Genomic DNA, 17,986 nt, shown 5'->3' with positions numbered 1-17,986 from the left:
CACATAAACTTTCATTAAACCCACCACTATGACACCAAGATAGATCATTTCCTTCTGTGTCAAGCACAGCATGAGGTAACTTTTCCATTAGAATACTCTGCAAGAATTCTCTTACATTTATGCTATTAGTGTCCTGGAGAGAAATAGGCATCTTGGCTTCTCTTTTTCACATACGAATCCCAAAACCCTGCAGTCCTTAATCTTGTCACCTGGGGATCCACCTCACATGAAAAATTTACAGAAACCTGTGCTAACTCTAGAGTTCCATTACGAAGCATCACCTATGTTCCTATGAAGGAGGAACATATAGAAAGATGCAGAAGGAAAATTTGGGCTTTTTCTAAAAAAATCACTGTCATAAAACCTTCAAGATACTAAGAATATCATGATTTTCAAATATCTGAGGTTGGAAACACTAGCACGTAAAAGCAACTTAATGTGTTGCTATTCCTAATAATTTATATTCCACATAGTGTTGCCAGAGGCGGATGGCGGTTAGGGTTGTCAGTTGGGAAACTCCTAGAGACTTGAGGATGGAGCCTGGGGAGGACAGAGACCTCAGTGAGGTACAATGCCACAAAATCCACCCTCCAAAGAATTCATTTTCTCCAGGAAAATTGATCTCCGCAATCTAGTGATAAACTGTAATTCTTGGAGATCCTCAGGTCCCAGCTGGAGGCTGGCAATGTTAATTCCACATCATATAGTTTCTAAAGGACAAACCAGCAACCAGATGGACATTGCTGTGTTGCTATAGGCCCAAACTGGTATTAAGGCTGTGTGAACTGCCTTAACAACTCTGTGAAGCAATATATTACTCTTATTTCACATATGACAACTCGAGACTAAATTAACTATTTGATGCTGCCTTTGTTTTATGATAAGCCTTCAAGGCAGCTAAAAACTGACAACATAGATGCAGTTTTAAACACCGCAATGTTAAAACCCTATACAAAACAACTAAATACAACACCCTTCTGGGAAGAAAATTAAAAATTGTGCTGAAAAGTCTGTGGAGATGGCACAGATCAGGAGGGTGGAATTCCTTAAGTAAGCAACAGCAGGTGAAGAGGTCCTCTCCTAGGCCTCAGTCTCTGATGACAAGGGTTTCCATAGCAGGACCTCACAGCTCAGGCAGATCGGTAAGGACGGAAACAAGAACCTTGGCCAGTCAGGAATGAGACACCAGTATAACTCTCATGCTAAAATATTCAGCTACACTAACACTCTTGCTAAATTGCACTTCCTTCTGTGCTAGTGCTTAAAGCTATAAAAGGCAATTAATAGAAATATGCTTTTGTTGACCTGTGAAGCATTACTAATCCTAAAACAAAGTACAAATAATGGAGAAGTAGTCTAAAGAGGACTAGCAATTGTGGGGATAAGTTTGGTTCAATTTGGGCACATCTTACCTTAATCAAATTTCTACTTATTTGTTTAATGATTTCTAACCTGTTTCCCCCGAATCTGGCTTAGAGTGGGTGACAACAATTCGTAATGTAACTATACAACAAAACCTTCTAAAATACAACATAAATAACAAAGTCAGTAAAACAGTAGATAATTTAAGATGGTGTAAAATTCATATGGAAAGGCAATATAAAACATCTGAAGAAGGGAAGAAAGGTGGGGAAGCAGGGGGAGAAGGGAAAGGCTAATGCTTGCTGTACCTTCTTGGCTGGGCACACAGGGCTTTTTTTGAGGAGGAACACACAAGAATACAGTTCAGGGTGTCAGGGTGTGCGGCTTGGTGTCAGAGTATGTGGCTTGATATGCAAATTATTTCTTGCTGGATATTTTCTACAAAAAAGCCCCTTGTGAAAAAGTGGTGATGGCAGGGGGGTGGTCTAATATGCAAATGAGTCCCTGCTGGGCTTTTTCTACAAAAAAGCCCTGTGGGCACCCAATACTGCCCTCAACCGTAAGCCTGGTGGAACAACTCTGTTTTGCAGGCCCTGCAGAATTGGGACCAGATCCCACAGGGTCCTGATCTTTCCTGGAAGTGCCACCAGACTCTGGACAATCAGATGCTCTTTGGGCCAGGAACCACTAGATTTTGATCACTCAAGTGTAATGCTCTATGGAGGATGTACTAGGAAAGGCAGTCCCAAAGGTATGCTGATCCCTGACCATTAAGGGCTTTGAAGGTCAAGACCAGAACCTTGAACTTGATCTAGTCCTCAAGCTGGAGCCACTGCAACTGAGATCACCGGTTGGATATGCACTCTATGATTTATTAACCCTGTCAGTCTATCATTATGAACGTGCATGCAGAAGTTCTAATAAGCTACACATGAATTCAATCAGGCTAGTTGCCAAGAGAGTGCGTACAGGCCTGCAGTCCAAAGATTCTTCTTTGTCTACAATGCACTAACCTTGCATAACAAAAGTGACCACTAAAAGCACAGACATACGCTAGTAGTTCTAACATGTTTTCAGGTAAGGAATGGAAATGAAATCTAACTTTTAAGAACTTGTACTTTTTTTGAAGGTCACTTGGACACATTACTGGGTTACTGTTACTGAAGATTACAATATTCCTACTACTATTTTTAATTTAATTTGATTTAAGTTTTGGATTTATATCCTGCCTATCCCACAAGTGGGCTCAGCGCAGCTTTTAACAGTTACTATGTGAACAGAAGCACAAGACTAAAACCTAAGCTAAAATTCTTCATTTGTTCTGCATGGCTAACCAAGAAAAGGCACTCGTTGATTTTTTAAGTTGATTATAGGTATTTGTGGTTTTATTCCTCCCATCCACTAGTTTGCACCTGAACAAAAAAAAATACACAAATACCAGGAATACTCACCTGAAAAATATTTACAGATTTGTTATTGTATCCATTCATTTTTTGTTTAATTGTTGTTTATATATGTATGCATTTTTAATTTTGATTTTAATGTTTTTGTCTGCCTAATTTGAGTGGAAAGGAAGCATACAAATCTTTAAAACACATGCTTGTTATCAGGGCTTTTTTCGCAGGAATGCATAGGAACACAGTTATGGCTGGCTTGGCCAGGGGTCTGGCTCAAAACAAGGTCTCTGACAGAGGGAAGGCACTAGGCAGTCACATGCTCCCACACTAAGCACTCTGTCCTCTCTGCCACTTCCAGCCTCCAATGGGCCTGCAAAGACAGAGAAAGACACAGAGCCACCCACAAAAGCCCCCTCCTGGGAGAAGCTGGGTCTGCTGCCTGCTCCGCTGCACGTGACTCGTTCTCTCTGGTCTTGTTGGGGGGGGAGGATAGAAGCAAGGTCTCTCATTAGGCAGTGTGAGAACACACATCCATGGAATGCAGCTCATGGCACTGTACTGTTCTTTGTCAATATGCGGAAAGCAACCTACTGAATGGGTGGCATCACTTCTAGTGATGTCAGGGGGCGTGGTCTAATATGCACATAAGTTCCCGTTGGGCTCTTTCTACAAAAAGTCCTGCTTGTTATTGATTTTATAAACAATCTTTAGAAATGGAAAACCTACCATGGCAAAATTTTCTACACTATACTTCTGTGCTGCAGTCAATGAATAAGACAGAAAGGAGCTGGTAGGTTTGCTGGAAGAAGCAATGATAGCATTACCAAGTGGCTAGAAACTCTGAGCTGGTTTTCACATAGCTGCTTTTAAAACAGACCTTGATAAATTTTCTTTAGCTCTAGAAACCAGCCCAAAAAATTAGGTGTCAAACTCATTTTCATTCTCTAGAGCTGCATATATTCAGTTACCATTTTTTAAATTATTGCTACCAAAAAAATCTAATCCTAACCTCTTAGTTTCATGTAACTTTATTAAAGCTATGGAGAAAGTGTGGTATATAAATTAATACAGGGATAGCTCTGATTGTCATTGCTATAACAGAAGCTAACCCTGGCTCAGGGGTGTCAAACTTAAGGTCAGAGGGCCAGAACCAACTCATCCAGGGATTTACCTGGCCCACCAGCAACTAATATAAGTACTCCTCCTTTTATGGTATCCCTAAGAAAAAACCTAGTCTTGCATATGATTAAATATATTTACTGGGGCTTTTGTGGACTCCCCAATAAATCAGTTGTTTACATTGCTAGGAATCAATTGCTTTTGTTTGTACTCTGAGTTTAAAAAATATTATTGGGTTTGCCTGTGTCCTTTATAAAATGTATATCTCCGGTACCTGGCATTACATTCTATGGCATACATTATCCAGCCCCACAAAGTGACATTGATGTCAGATCTGGCCCTCATAACAAATGAATTCAACACCTCTGCCCTAAATTCTGTTATTGTTTTAAAGGATCTATTTAACTGAATATTGGAGCCAGTATAAAAAGCAACCGTTAAGGAATGAATTCATTGACCACCCTTGAATTGTGTAAAGTTAGCATATAAATAAGCAAAGACAAGTGCTTCATGCACATGTATTTTTGCACCATAAAATATTCCAGCAGTCAGTTCCATATAAAGAATCCTAGTTCAAAATACCATGTAGATTTAAGAGTTGGAGTACTCTTCCTATGATGAAACTGTGAAAAAGCCAAAATCTGAAGAGTCTGAGACTTTTCAGGTTAGAGGAGGGAGAAAGGTAGTTAAGTTGGGACACAAACATTTATAAAATTATGCATCAGGTACACAAACTAAAGAAGGAAAACATTTTCTGATAACAGAACTTTGGGGCACCCAATGATGGACAACAGATTCAGGCTGGACAAAAGGGAAAAGTTCTTTATGCAACAAATAATTAAGTTATGGAATTCACTGCCACTGGCCATAAGCATAGGGTGAGATAAAAATGGTACTTGACATGGTTATCCCCCATTTTCATAGGCAATAAACCTCTCAATACCAGTTCTAGGAAGCAGAATCAGGTGAAGGCCTTGGCCACTGTGCCCCATTTGCAGGCCCTCCAGGAGAACAGTTGGGCACTGCACAAAACTGGTTGCTGGTCTAAATGGATCACTGGTCTGATCCAGCACTGATCTTCTTAGACACTTAACTACATGTTTTGAAACAAACCAAAATGACTGAAGGCTTCATTTCTGCAACAGTAATCACTTATGTTTGTGGAACATCACTTCTTAAGATGTGTGTATGGGGGCAATTTGTGCTGATTCTTTCCTCTTACTGCAGACCTCCAATTCATTTATTATAGTATAGACAAAAGAACTGAATGCCTTTTCTAGAACTGTTCTCTAGCTCGAAACATCGTTTATTGGAATCTCATTCATGTACAAAAAGCAGACCTTCCTGCCCTGTTGTGTTTTAAGTCTTTCTCCTAATCAAATATTTTTTTCACTGTGCTAAACTCTTTAGCCTTTTCAAAATTGTTTGCAATTTATTGAGGGAATCAAGGGAGAATTAGAATTATTAGGAGAATCAGATGTCAATATTTTATCTTCTCTTTTCTGTTCCTTAGCCTGATACTATTTAACAAAATATTAACCAACAAAATACTTGAGCCAAGGCTTGGCCATAGAATCATTTGACTTAGTCCCTCCCTCAGAAGCTGTTGATTAGCATAGAGTACCTCAGAAGATAAATGTTTCAGCCACAATGATCAACTGCAGCCCTGCCTTGGTCATCTGGGGTTAGAAATTTGCAAGCTGAATCCAGTCTAGACATAATCAAACCTCAAGATTTCCCTTTCCTATTGCTAGGATCATGTTACTTCTATTTGTATCTATATTATATCACATTTGTAAAGAACATCAGCAACTTCAAATTTTGTAAACAGGAAAGTAGCTGATTTAAGGTTTCACCATGGTCTGTAAAACTCTGTCAGCAAAGTGTTCATCAACATGACACCTATTCCCTGCCTAAGGCTCACAGCATTAAACAGGAAGAAGACAGAGAAGGGAAGCCACCGTATTTCTATTAGTGAACACATTCATCTGGATGCAATTTTCCACATCTCTCTACTAAAAGTAAACTTATTGTGGTTTTGTAACTCATCAGTATTTTGACTGGGAACACTACCACTCAAAACTAAACACCCAGCTTTAAAACATTTTAAGCCACCTGTTTGTAGACTACATCTTTCAGACATTTCTTTAAAAAGACTATAAAAGGGATATTATTTGATAGCCCCGGCTCTGACCTTTCAAGTTTAATGAGCAAGTAGCTGTCAGTCTAATTAAAGTTCACATTCCAAAAATACTTTAATCAATTAAATCTGCACAAATGTGCATATTTGTACCACAGCACTTCTCAGGGGATACAGCATTCTGCCTTTCAGGCTGCCCATGCATATGCTGCACCATGCACTACTTAGAAGAACCACCTTCTCCTTACAGCAGAATAAATGCCTCTTTTAACAGCTCTATAAATACTTGCTTTAAATGAATTTTAAAGTTGCCCAGTTAACCAAGGCATAATTTAGACTTTGAAAAATGCTTTGGAAAAAAATCTGATCAGCTGATCAAGGCTGCAATCCCTATGACACTTGATTGGGAGTAGATAGAATCACAGACGTGGAAGGGACCTCTAGGGTCATCTAGTCCAACCGCCTGTACAATGCAGGAAATTCACAAATACCTTCTAACCCCCCTCACACACACACACATTCCCAATGACCCTCCATGCCCAGAAGATGGCAAAAATCTCCAGGATCCATTACCCAACCTGGAGAAAAACTGCTGACTGACCCCACCCCCAAGTGGTGATGAGCTTTTCCCTGGGTGTGTAAAAAAGGGCCAAAAGATATAAGCATTGATGCAACCCTTCCTGCCCTCCTTCTCATGATCAGCCTAATTCACAGAATCAGTAAATAATATAAGAATCCACAGCTAAGTATATAAGTATACACAAGTACAAGGAGTACAGCTATATCAGCCTTAAAGCATCATGAGAAGCTTATACTAGCCTTGAAGTGTCATGAACTGCGGTCGATGGTATTTTGGACTGGAGCTTCCTAACTGAATAATTAATATCACAGGCAAGAGAAACCAGGCTGAAGAAGATCCTTTGATCAAAGTCAGTCCCATTTCATCTCCGTGGCTATGACATCCCAGCATGTCTGATGGAGGGCTTCTGTGGAGGCGGCAACATTTTCTACTAATTTGCGACAGTACACTCTTGGGCATTTGCAGAGGACTGCTTATTATGACCCATGAAAAAAGCTATCCTAGCTAGAGTCTTTTTGTATAGTTTGATATTGCTATTAGGATTATTGTGTACCTTGTAAAATAAGCAAAGACACATTGGAACTGAATACAAATGTTTATTGAGTAAATTCCTAATGAGATTCTATATTATAGCAGTACACAGTTTATGATCCCATTTGTAATTCAAATCAGCATTGCTGTCAGATGGCAATCTAGCCTCTATTTAAAAAGTTCCAAGGAAGGAGAGCCCACCACCTGCCAAGAAAGTCCATTCCACTGAGGAACCACTGTCAGGAAGTTCTTCCTAAAGTTTAGCCAGAAACTTTTATTTAATTTCAACCATTGGTTCTGATCTGATTTTCTGGAGAAACAATTCTGCACCTTCCTCTGTATGAAAGTCCTTCAAGTACTTGAAGATGGTGATCATATTACGTCTCCAAACCCTACTAAAACATGGCTTACTTATATGTGAATACATCTTGCCATATTTGATGTGCTGCCCAGTCATATTTTGTTGGTCTTAAAGGTGCTACTGGACTTCTACTCAGTCATAACCATGTTTGCTCAGACACAATCATTCCAAACGTGACAGGATTATTCCTAATAAAGTGTTTATGATTAATATACTAAATATTGCAAATCTAATGAAGACTAGTCTTCAAAGAAGGCCATCTGTATCTGAATAACTGAATACCTGCAGCCCAGCCAGTGATATTGCTTAAGAAAATAAGAACATAAGAGAAGCCATGTTGAATTAGGCCAATGACCCATTCAGTCCAACAATCTGTCACATAGTCATCAAAAAACCAGGTCCCATCAGGAGGTCCACCAGTAGGGCCAGGACACTAGAAGCCCTCCCACTGTTGTCCTCCCCCCAAGCACCAAGAATACAGCATCGCTCGTCCCAGAAATAGAGTTCCATCTATACCTTGTGTCTAATAGTCACTGACAGACCTCTGCTCCATATGTTTATCCAATCCACTCTTGAAGCTATGCTTATAGTTGCCACTACCTCCTGTGGCAGTGAGTTCCATGTGTTAATCACTCTTTGGGCGAAGTACTTCCTTTTATCTGTTCTAGCCCATCTGCTCAGCAATTTCATTGAGTGCCTACAAGTTCTTGTATAGTGAGAACGGGAGAAAAGTACTTCTTTCTCTACCTTCTCTATCCCATGCATAATCTTGTAAACCTCTATCATGTCATCCCCTCAGTCATCATTTCTCCAAGCTAAAGAGCCCCAAGCACTTTAACCTTTCCTCATAGGGAAAGTATTCCAGTGCTTTAATCATTCTAGTTGCCCTTTTCTGGATTTTTTCCAATACTATAATATCTTTTTTGAGGTGTGGTGATAAGAACTTTACACAGTATTCCCGCTTGTTTCAAAAAGCATCCCAGTGCCTAACAAACTTGAACCCTTCCTTCCTACATTGTCTCATCTACAGATTGAGACTCCTAATTTGTGCCTGTCTCTCTGGCTCTTCATGTAGAACATGTAGCACTTCTGAGAAGGCTACCTTGGAGGTCCTGCCTTGAGTTTCCCACCAAGCAGCCTAAATTTTTCCTCCAGGACCTCACAATTGCATTTCCCCATTGGTGCCAATGTGCTACCACAACCATTGTCTACCAGCCTATCTAGAAGATGCATAATGTCCATTACTTTCACACCAGGCAGGCAAGTCACCATGTTGTTTGGGTTTGCCACCCAGCTGTCTATCTGCCTAAGGATCAAATTACCACCAAGAGCCCCCCTCCCTCCCTGCCCAGGATGGTTCGTTAGTACGAAAGGATATCCATTTACCAAGTGAAGAAGAGGTCCCTTCTGAGGGCACATTCCCCTTATCCTCAGCACAGTGTGCCCCGTTGCCTCTCAAACCTCATGCTCTCTGAAGTGGCAGGGCTGCCATTTTCAGAGTGGGGCACATCTAACAAGTTCCTGAGAGTCATCTCCATGTGCCTAACTGACTTTTCTGCTTCTCCAGGTCAGCCATCTCAACCTCAAGAATGCAAATTGTTGCCTGAGAACCAAGAGTTTCTTGCACCACACACACACCCAAGAGTTCTGTCCAGTGGGCAGATAGTCGTACATGTGACACTCAGTGCAATACACTGGATAGCCCCCAACCCCTTGCTGGCATTCTGCCTTTATAATGACTTTTTTAATTTTTAAAATACATAAATATTAAAAAACCCTTTTAATACCCTTCATATTTATGTGTCTCTTCTTGTGGTAAGAAGAAGCCCAGGAAGGACCAGAAAGCCAGGGCCCTAGTCTCGTGTTCCCAATAAGGTAAATAGACTAGGGCCCTGGCTTCCTTGCCCTGGCTTTCTGGTCCTTCCTGGGCTTCCGTCAGAGCTCCTAAGTTAAGAGTCACAGGCCAAGAACCCTTCAGTTTGCACCGGCTTGCACCTCTTGCAAGGTGTAGTCTTACAAACTCAAAGAGGATGGGGCCAGCAGTCAGCCGCATGCAACACAAACACTTCCAATCAGCAACAATCACCTGATGCAATCAGCTGCACTCAGCTGCCATGCAGTCAAAACAGACAACAGAAACAGCAGTTCCTCACTCCCCATCTCCTTCCACATAGACTGTTGTTGTTCAGTCGCACAGTTGAGTCCGACTCTTTGCGACCCCATGGACAAAGTCACGCCAGGCCCTCCTGTCTTCCACCATCCTTCGAAGTCTGCTCAAATTCGTGTTTGTTACATCGGTAACGCTGTCCAGCCATCTCATCTTTTGCTGTCCCCTTCTTCTTTTGCCTTCTGTCTTTCCTAGCATCAGGATCTTCTCCAGGGTGTGCTCCCTTCTCATTTGGTGGCCAAAGTATTTGAGCTTCAGCTTCAGCATTTGACCTTCCAGGGAACAGTCTGGGTTGATTTCCCTTAGGACTGACTGATTGGATCTTCTTGCAGTTCAAGGGACTCTCAAGAGTCTTCTCCAGCACCACATCTCAAAAGCATCTATTCTTCTGCACTCAGCCTTCCTTATGGTCCAGCTCTCACAGTCATACATTACTATTGGGAATACCATCGCTTTGACTATACGGACTTTGTTGGCAGGGAGATGTCTCTACTTTTTATTATACTGTCCAGGTTCGCCATAGCTGTCCTCCCAAGGAGCAAACGTCTTTTAATTTCATGGCTACAGTCACCATCTGCAATGATCTTGGATCCCAGAAATGTGAAGTCTGTCACTACTTCCATGTCTTCCCCTTCTATTTGCCAAGGTGTGATGGGGCCAGATGCCATGATCTTAGTTTTTTTGATGTTGAGTTTCAAGCCAACTTTTGTGCTCTTCTCTTTGACCCTCAACAAGAGGTTCTTTAGGTCCTCCTCACTTTCTGCCATTAGAGTAGTGTCATTTGCATATCTGAGGTGGTTGATGTTTTTCCCAGCAATCTTAATTCCGGCTTGTGCTTCATCCAGGCCAGCATTCCGCATGATATACTCTGCATATAAATTAAATAAGCAGGGTAACAATATACATCCTCGTTGAACTCCTTTTCCTATTCTAAACCAATCAGTTGTTCCATATCCTGTTCTGACAGTTGCTTCTTGACCCTTATACAGGTTTCTCAGGAGACATGTGAGGTGGTCAGGTACGCCCATCTCTTTAAGGACTTGCCACAGTTTGTTGTGATCCACAATCAAAGGCTTTAGCGTAGTCAATGAAACAGAAATAAACGTTTTTCTGATACTCTCGTGCTTTCTCCATAATCCAGTGAATGTTGGCAATTTGATCTCTAGTTCCTCTACCTCTCCAAAACCCAGCTTGAACTTCTGGTAGTTCCCAATCTACATCCTGCTGAAACCTGGCTTGTAGGATCTTTAACATGACCTTGCTGGCGTGTGAAATGAGTACAATGGTGCGATAGTTTGAACATTTCTTGGCATTACCCTTCTTTGGGATTGGAATATAAACTGATCTTTTCCAATTCTGTGGCCACTGTTATGTTTTCCAAATTTGTTGACATAATGTGTGCATCACTTTAACAGCATCATCTTTTAGGACTTTGAAAAGCTCAACTGGGATACCATCATCTCCGCTCACTTTGTTGTTAGTAATGCTTTCTAAAGCCCATTTGACTTCACACTCCAGGATGTCTGGGCTCAAGGTCATTGATATCACTGTCATGGTTGACCGGGACATTGAGATCCTTTTTGTATAATTCTTCTGTGTATTCTTGCCACCTCTTCCTGATCTCTTCTGTCCTTTATCATGGCCATCTTTGCACGAAACGTTCCCTTGATTTCTCCAGTTTTCTTGAATAGATCTCTTGTCCTTCCCCATTTTCTTGAATAGATCTCTTGTCCTTCCCCATTCTATTATTTTCCTCTATTGCTTTGCATTGTTCCTTTAGGAAGGCCTCCTTACCTCTCCTTGCTGTTCTCTGGAAATCTGCATTCAGTTGCGTGAATCTTTCCTTTTCACCTTTGCCTTTCACTTTCCTTCTTTCCTCAGCTATTTGTAAAGTCTCATCAGACAGCCACTTTGCTTTCTTGCATTTCTTTTTCCTTGGGATGGTGCTGATTGCTGCCTTCTGTACAATGTCACGAACCTCCGTCCATAGTTCTTCAGGCACTCTGTCTATCAGCTCTAGTTCCTTAAACCTATTCTTCACCTCCATTGTATATTCATAAGGGATGTGATCAAGGTCAAACCTGAATGGCCTAATGGCTTCCCCAGTTTAAGCCTGAATTTTGCAATGAGTAGCTTATGATCTGAGCCGCAGTCAGCTCCAGGTCTTGTTTTTGCTGACTGTAAGGAGCTTCTCCATCTTTGACTGCAGAGTAATAATCAATCTGATTTCTATGTTGCCCATCAGGTGATCTCCACATGTAGAGTCGCCTTTTAGGTTGTTGGAAGAGGGTGTACGCTATGACCAGCTTGTTCTGTTGACAAAACTCTATTAGCCTTTGCCCGGCTTCATTTTGTTCTCCAAGGCCAAACTTGTCAGTTGTTCCGGTCACCTTTTGACTTCCTCCTTTGGCATTCCAGTCCCCTATGATGAGGAGCACATCTTTTTTTGGTGTTAATTCTAGAAGGTGTTGTAGATATTCATAGAACTGGTACACTTCAGCTTCTTCTGCATCAGTGGTTGGGGCATAGACTTGGATTACTGTGATATTGAATGGTTTGCCTTGGATAAGGACCAAGATCATTCTGTTATTTTTGAGATTGGTTTGCCTTGGATACGGACCAAGATCATTCTGTCATTTTGTCATTACTGCCTCCCTCACTCTCTTGTTAACTATTGTGGCCAACAGGAATCTTGGCCACAATAACAGATGTAGTGATCCTCTGAGTTAAATTCACCCATTCCTATCCATTTTAGTTCACTGATTCCCAAGATGTCGATGTTCAGTCTTGCCATCTCTTGTTTGACCACATCTAGCTTACCTTGATTCATAGATCTTACATTCCATGTTCCGATGCAGTATTGTTCTTTGCAGCATCGGACTGTTATTTCACCATCAGACACATCCACAGCTGAGCGTCCTTTCAGCTTTGGCCCAGCTGCTTCACTCTTTCTGCGGTTACTTGAACGCTCTTCCCCAGTAGCACATTGGGCACCTTCTGACCTGAGGGGCTTATCTTCCAGGACCATATCTTTTAGTCTTTTGTTTCTGTTCATGGGGTTTTCTTGAGAAGGATACTGGAGTGGTTTGCCATTTCCTTCTCCAATGGATCACATTTAGTCTGGGTTCTCAGCTGTGGCCTGTCCATCTTGGGTGGCCCTGCGTGGCATAGCCCACAGCCTCAATGAACTGCGCAAGCCCTCTCGCCACGACAAGGCAGTAATCCATGAGAGGGTTCCACATAGTAGCCTCAGCTAATTTGCCCCAGCAGTTAAGAAAAGGCAAACACTCAACCCTTTAGCAGTTCCCTTTCCTGCTCTCTCTCAGAGCCAAACTGGCTGTGCTCTGCCTCTAGCAAGGTGCGGCCTTCTGCATAAACTCTGGATTCATACTCTGCACAGGTGCACTGTGTTGTAGCTTAGACTGTGAGGCAAAACTCTGGCTAGTGCACACATGCTTGTGTCAAACACAGGAGAAATAGCAATTACAATTCTTCTATGTGCTGCTGCAAGGCAAGGGCTGCTCATTTCTACCATGCCTTCTTGCCCCTGGAATTCAACACAAGACTGCTGGGGGGTGTGTGTGTGGGGGGGAGATTTCTGAGTGTGTGTGGCAGAAGCAAGAGAGTGGGTCTCTTCTCCCCCCTTCTTGGCTAGGCTGAGTGCAAGGGCTTTGTCTTAATTTCTCTGCTCTGCTGAAAGCTAAACTGGAGCTTCCTTTCTAGGCCAGAAGGGCAGTAGCAATAGCTAGCTGCAAACTGGTTTGGCAGTAATACAGAAGAATTATACTCAGCATAGATAAAATTCCCTGTGTGCTTCCATGGCTCTCTGTGCCTTTTCTCTTTCTTGACCACTTGCATTCTCTGATCTCACACATCTCTCTGCCTGTTTGTATGCATGTGTCTCATCTTTATACACAGAATGCCTCCCTGTTCTCTCTGTCCAGTGTCCCCTTGTGTTCCACATGGGCACACCACCCTCTGTGCCCATTATTATACTAACTATATTTTCTACGTGTGTCTGCCCTGTGACTTTGTGCGTCTGCCCTGTTTGCTTTGTGTGTGCCACTGAAACTTTTTAAATATATACACAGTCAATCAGATCTCCAATAGTCAATCAAATGCCCTGCTGGAGAAAACCCCAACCTGGCCACACCCACTTCCTGAAAACACTTGGCGGATGCCAGGAAAGGTGTCAGCAGGCACCATTGTGTTCTTGGATGCCATACTGGGGACACATACCCTAGGCCGGGGTAGCCAAACTTGCTTAACACAAGAGCCATATAGAATAAACGTCAGATACTTGAGAACCACAAAACATGAATGTCAGATGTTTGGGAGCTGCAAAACATGAATATCAGAGATAGGTAGGTAGGTTAGATGGATAGGATAGCTGGATGGATAGATTGATTTTGGGGAGGGAGAGGTGGAAAGAAAGCAACTTTAACTTTAAATGTGTTCTCCAAGCTGCCGGCTGGCTTGGAGAAGTGATTCAAAGAGACAAACATCTTCTCCCAAGCCAGCCAACGGGTTGGTGGGGGCTTCAAGAGCTACACGTTATGTGTGAAAGAACCACATGTGGCTCCCAATCCACAGTTTGACCACCCCTGCTCTAGGCTGCGTGTTCAGGCATGCAGACAAGTAGTGGTCCTCCTCTTTTAGTTCAAGCCTATCGCTTCTCTTGATTTCAGTTAGATTTATTCTCTTGATTTCAGTTAGATTTAGGGAGGGACGGTGGCTCAGTGGTAGAGCATCTGCTTGGGAAGCAGAAGGTCCCAGGTTCAATCCCCGGCATCTCCAAAAAAGGGTCCAGGCAGATAGGTGTGAAAGGGTCAGCTGGAGACCCTGGAGAGCCGCTGCCAGTCTGAGAAGACAATACTGACTTTGATGGACCCAGGGTCTGATTCAGTATAAGGCAGCTTCATATGTTCATATTCCTAGGTAAATGGCAGCTTCACAACCAAGTCTGCCTGTATTTAAGTATTTTATTAGGAAGTAAAGTCCACTGAACTCAGTAGGATTTACTTCTGGGTAAGCATGTATAAAATTAGATGGGAGACCTTAAAGGCAACAGGATGGGTAAGAGAATGATGGCTGGAAAAGAGGGCCCAAACAGAAACATATGCAGTTATAAGTTGTGTGTGTGTGAAAACAACTGAAGAAAGACCAATGAGAGAATGCAACTAAACATGCAAGGTGCCTTACATGTCCTTAACTTTCATTCCTTTTACAAAATTCTGGCAGACTTGCTTAGCCTTTAATAAGACTCCATGCTGAAGACTTTAAACAAACTTTCTCTTACAGATTCTCCACAATGCTTCAGTCACTCTGTTCTGAAATATGATAATTGGTATTACACATGCACTTATTATACAATTTGCATTGTTACAAGCTGTGTACTGTACTGCTTCCACTACCTTTTATGGATATTGGAGCCAAAACTAAATCTACAAGCCAAGAAAGGTCAACCATCACCACAAAGGAGATCTGTGGTCCTCTTTAAGGTTTGGAAGTTTGTTAAACGTATGAACTAAAATCTACAGAAACTGAGCAGCAAACATGTTATGCTATTTTAATGTATTTATGCACAAATAATATGGACCTAATAACTGATGAAAGTCCCCAGCGTGGGGCTTTCCCAAGGGCTACACGAAAGGACCAGACAAAAAGTTATCTAGAGGATCCTTTCATACTCAAACATTTTAAATTCTGCAATTATAGGGTATATTTCAAGGGATCCAAGCATTTCACATGTGTTATTCCAGGAATTAACCCTAGAAATCCTTTAAAGCCAATCAACATCAATCACATTTTTCTCCCACTTTTCTTCCAAGGAGCTCAAGATCGCGAACATGGTTCTCCCAGTAAGCGTCAAGGCAAAGCAACAACTCTTCCTATTTTAACTGTAACCACACCACTCAAGTGGCTCCATTTTGTCAGTACCACGTTTCCAAAGGCGGGGTGGGTTGGGAGGAGAGCACTCAAGTGACCCCAAACTGCCTTAGAAAGAGGCACCAGGTAAAGTCTCGGAGGCCTTTCTGTTTTGGGTCCTCTCCGGGAAACGGTTTGCCTAAGGCCACGGAGCGAACTGAAATTCACCAAGGCTCAAAAAGTCATGCTTCCGAGCGCCAAGGCAGACTGAAGAGCTTGCCTCGCTTGCTTCCCGTTTCCCACAGCTGCGCGGAAGACTGCAATTCAACAGGTGTGCATCGAAGGTACGGGGGGGGGGAGAGACACCCCTCCGGAGGCAAGAACGCAGCCTGCCACCCGGGCAAAGAGAGGAGCGACAGAGAAGCGAGCGGGTCCCGACATGCTGGGAATGGGGCGGGCGCAGGGATGCCTCTCTCCACGGAAGCCGGCAGTGTCAGCAGCCGCCGCATGGCGCGCAGCAGTACGAGGAGCGTCGCTTCCCTCCTTCGCTCCCATCCTGGACGGCCTTAGGGAGGTTTCCCTCTTCTCCCCTGCTGAGAGAAGCTGCAGAGTTTCCCTCACACAGCACCAGCCCCGCCCCGCCACTAGGGAAGGAGCGCGAGACCTCACTCTGCGGGAACCAGCGAGCCGCGGGACTCTCGGCGCCCAGGAGCGCCTGCTGCGTCTTTATTCCGCGGCCAGCGAGCCCCCCCGCCCCCCGCCCGGCGCCTTTCTCCTCTAGCTTACCTTGCGAAGCAGCTCGAGCCACGCTGGGAAGTGAGATTCCCCGGACGCCGCTTCCATAGGAGCCCGACTCGGAGCCCCGCCCAGCAAACTTCCCAACCTACCCCAGACGGGGCGGCGGCGGCGGCGGCTCTTGTGGGAGCGCTTTGAGAAAAGCCTCGGGCTTGCCCTGGCCGGCGGCCCGTCTTCGGCGCTGCTTGAATGAATGCGGTAATAAGCCGGCCTGTGACTCTTTCCACCCCTGGCCAGGGAGCGAGGCGAGCTTCTTGTAGTACACACCGGCCTCGTTTCCCTTCTTTTGGACAGTAGTAATCGTAGTGGGGCTGCAAGGCCCCGCCTAGGAGCATTGGGCTTCCCCCCCCCCGCCCGCTCCTCACATACTCTCGTCTTTACGAGCCGAATGGTAGGCGGAAATACCACAGGTGTATCTTGGCTCTGGACGCTTGCAGAAGAAGACTCTTCAATAGCATTTCTTTCTGTCATATACCTGTTAAAGGTGCTGAAGCTCTGACACACAGGCGCAGGTAATCCCAGCAGGGAAGAAGTACAACAGTAAAATATCAGGACTTGGTTTTTTCTTTCTGGCACTTAAGGGTTTTGTAATGCACTCAAAAGGGAAAGATCTGAAAATAAGAGTTGCATTTTTAAAATTGCTAATGTCAGGGTCTCATTTGAGCTGGTGTTCAAGACTCACTGTAAGAACTAACAAAAGCCTGTGTGTTTCTGCACAGTGTCTTTCCAAGCTTGCAGCTGGGATGAGGTGTAAGTGTCCAGGACACCTGAAACAGCCTCCAGACAAAACTTTCATATTAGAAATTAAGTTCCATCTAGTGTGCTCGCTCTCTGTTTGATGGTATGAGTAAATTCAAACATTTGGCGTGACAACCAAACTCTTCCGACAAATATAAGATTCTAATTGAAAAGCTTACATCCTTGCAATAACAAAATGTTTAATGTAGTAGGGCATAAAATGCTATTGTTTTTTGTATATTTTTGGTACCACTGCCTGTTCCCAGTGTGGTACTGTGCTGCTCACTTAAACACAACAGACAAAACCTTACTAACTAGAATAGCTTTACATTTCTTTCTCTTATGGTCTCCATACCATGGTGAGGAGCCAAGGGGAACCATCTCCTCTAATTCATTCCCAACCAGGCAGGTATCATCATCCATCCCACTAGGCTGTGTCCTTCCCACCTGTACTTCTTCCTGCATCTCGGGCTGAACAGCTGAAGATCTGGAAATTGTGCACTAGGAAGAACATATTTGAAGGGGTTCACATTGAAGAAGGAAATGTAACATTTTCAATATAGTGACAGAATTAATCTGCAGATTAAAAACAAACTGGGGGAGGATTAGGTTGGATGGAATTAAGAAGAGAAAGCAAGGAGCCCTGTGTTCAACAGGGCTTACTCCCACATATGTGTGGATACAGTTGCAGCCTTGGGCATGGATTAGGTTTGTAGGCAGGTGGCTATGAGAGAAGTAAGAATTTCTCTTGCATAAATTATACTAGTTGGAGATACTGTGTATTTAAATTTAGGGGATTTTTTGCTCTCCAAACTAAATCACAATTCAATTTTAACTTCGGTATCTCTTCTCCTTGTCCCTCTTATACTACCCCAGTAAAAACATCTCTTGTACTATCCCTTGATCTTTTTTCGTTTAAGGCTGAGAG

General features: G+C 43.1%; 1 protein-coding gene across 1 annotated transcript in view; it reads right to left on the bottom strand.

Moving 5' to 3' along the window:
- The window catches only part of CHST9 (carbohydrate sulfotransferase 9), a 132,513-nt gene extending 115,918 nt beyond the window's left edge, over positions 1 to 16,595 (bottom strand). Inside the window, exon 1 of the mRNA XM_060243863.1 lies at positions 16,312 to 16,595. The gene's annotated coding sequence lies outside the window, so the exon portion shown is untranslated. The remainder of the gene's footprint in view (positions 1 to 16,311) is intronic.
- Between the last annotated feature and the right edge of the window lie 1,391 nt (positions 16,596 to 17,986).

The sequence above is a fragment of the Heteronotia binoei genome, chromosome 7 (assembly GCF_032191835.1).
Source record: "Heteronotia binoei isolate CCM8104 ecotype False Entrance Well chromosome 7, APGP_CSIRO_Hbin_v1, whole genome shotgun sequence".
NCBI lineage: Eukaryota > Metazoa > Chordata > Lepidosauria > Squamata > Gekkonidae > Heteronotia > Heteronotia binoei.
The sequence above is the reverse complement of the archived record's forward strand: the minus strand, read 5'-3'. Positions and strand labels throughout refer to the sequence as shown.